The sequence below is a fragment of the Blennius ocellaris genome (assembly GCF_963422515.1).
Source record: "Blennius ocellaris genome assembly, chromosome: 16".
NCBI classification, from domain to species: Eukaryota; Metazoa; Chordata; class Actinopteri; order Blenniiformes; family Blenniidae; genus Blennius; species Blennius ocellaris.
The window spans coordinates 9687441-9689961 of NC_137665.1; positions in this window are offsets into that span (position 1 = coordinate 9687441).

The window sequence follows — 2521 nt, forward strand, 5'->3', positions numbered from 1 at the left end:
AAGTGCCCACCTGTGGCTCTATTCTCTGCCTCTGTTCTCTTTGCTTTTTACGGCAGTGAAATTGCAGACTGCTTTGAACCGTTCCTGCCCTTTGATGTGCTGGCGTCACCGCTCAGCCTTGCCTTCGCCTCCCGGGGGAGCAAGATAATGTGCCCACGTGCAGCATTGCGTTTCTAGAAAGATCAGGCAGGGCAAAGGAGGATGTCGCCTCAGACTCAGGCTCGAGGTTTGGCCTACTTCCTGGAAGCATAGTGCTTATTGTGTGCCCCCTAGTGGATGGGCAGGGTTTTAATTAGGACACTTACTTCTGGTTCTTTAATGCAACTGACAATTTTGAGATTAAATATGAAAAGCAACAGACAGACAAAATAAAGAAAAGAACCATCCATACATCTGTTAAATCTTGTTATGTAATTTAGGGTCATAGGAGGCAGACGTTGACCCCAACTTGGTAAAGGCAGTGTACCCACACACACACACGCACACACACGCACACACACGCACACACACGCACACATTTATAGAGGCAATTTGAGCTGTTGTAATCCTAACCCGAACATAGTGGGTGTCCGGTCAGTGTGAACGTGTTTACTTGGCTTCGGGAGTAGAGTCAGCTGATCTGGGTCTCATCCAGGGTTGGAAGCAGGTTGAACTTTGCTCAGCAGCAGTGTGAACGGAGAACGTGGGAAATGTCGACCCATCAAAGTCACACCACAAAAGATGCCATCGAATCACAGGCAACCTGCCAAATGCTGGCACAGTACAACATTAGCTTAGCTATTAACTTCGCGGGTCACTTTCAGTGTGAAAGTGGCGTTAGAGTCACCAGTTAACCTATTTTCTTTGGACTGTCGGAATAAGCTGCAGCACCTGAAAGAAAGTCATACACACATTGGGAGAAAATTCAAACTCCACAAAGGCCACCAAGCATGGGCATGACAAGACTTTTCTCATGTCAACCACTAAGCACACAAAGTTGAATTTCCAATTTTAGTTAACTAAAGTAATTTCCTTTTTTGTCACGTTTTCCATATGCATTAATAATTTCATCGTCCAACTCTTAGTTCAAATGCCAACAAAGTAATTTATAAAAAAAAAAATAATAATAACTCAAGCTGCTCACACTCTCCATCATCTTCTATACCTGCTTTATTTAAGTGAAGGGTGCAGGAAACTTGAGCCAATCCCAGCGAGAATGTTAACTACTACCACTTTTACTTTTAAAATATTCTGTTCCACAAAAAAATCTGATTCTTTCTTTTGGTAATAAGCATGGGAAAAAAATGTTGAGCAAAAATTCTTATAGAAAAGACCATTCTACTTTAAATAATGTGAAGGAATAGTGTCAACATTTGCGATCAAAAAGTGTAGTCATTCAAATGTTACCTTGTTTACGTTTTACAAGGCAACAACTTTAGATATTTCTCATAATAAAGATAAAAATTACTAATGCATAAAGAATATATTGATAGTCTGAGTCAGCTTCCTGTCATTAATAAAAAAAAAACAGATTATTTTTGTTTTTGAACTAATGTATGTTTTTAAAGATTTATGTTTTATCCTATTATTCTGCATAATTAGGTTGAAATCCCCCCCCCCACACACACACTTCAATGAACAGTTTTAAACAAAGTGGTATGTGTTATTATTCAATAAAAAGTAAACATTTTTGAAAAATAAATGGCGAAGACAAGTACAGATCCCCCAAATTTCCACAGAACTTTCCACATCTGGTGCCGAAAAAGCAGTAAAAAACATCTGACCACTTTCGGCCAACCGCTGTCGTTCCAAGTTAAAGTACACACAATTGGTTAAAGGCAGACGCAGACACAATGCAGCCACACGAAATTCACCTCCGTCCAGTCAACGGGGAGCACGTCAAATACCAAACATCATCATCTCCCTCAAACCCACCGAAACCTCTCCCACATGCACATGAAAACACACTTTTGACCTCTGTTTAACCTTATATTGGTGTGTCCCCCAAAGCTCACAGCAGCTGCGGGCGGAGAATCACGAGAATGGTGAAACTGAAACTGTACACTGATATAATCCTCAGCCAGAGAGAGAGAGAGAGAGAGGAGGAGAGAGAGAGAGAGAGAGAGAGAGGAGAGAGAGAGAGAGAGAGGAGAGGAGAGAAGAGAGAGAGAGAGATGAGAGAGAGAGAGAGAGAGAGAGAGAGAGAGAGAGATGAGAGAGAGAGAGAGAGAGAGAGAGAGAGAGAGAGAGAGAGAGAGAAGAGAGAGAGAGAGAGAGATGAGAGAGAGAGAGAGAGAGGAGAGAGAGAGAAGAGAGAGAGAGAGAGAGAGAGAGAGAGAGAGAGAGAGAGAGGAAACAGGGGCAAATGAGGGGATACTGCAACCAATAAAAAGGAGGAATGTTTGGGTAGGAGGTAGTTTCAGTCACGCCAAACAAAAACAAAAGAAGTCTTGCACGTCACTCAACAGCGAAGCGACCGAAGGCACACGATGACAAGGATTCCAAATATCCAAATTGTCACACTTTATTGAAAAATGCAACC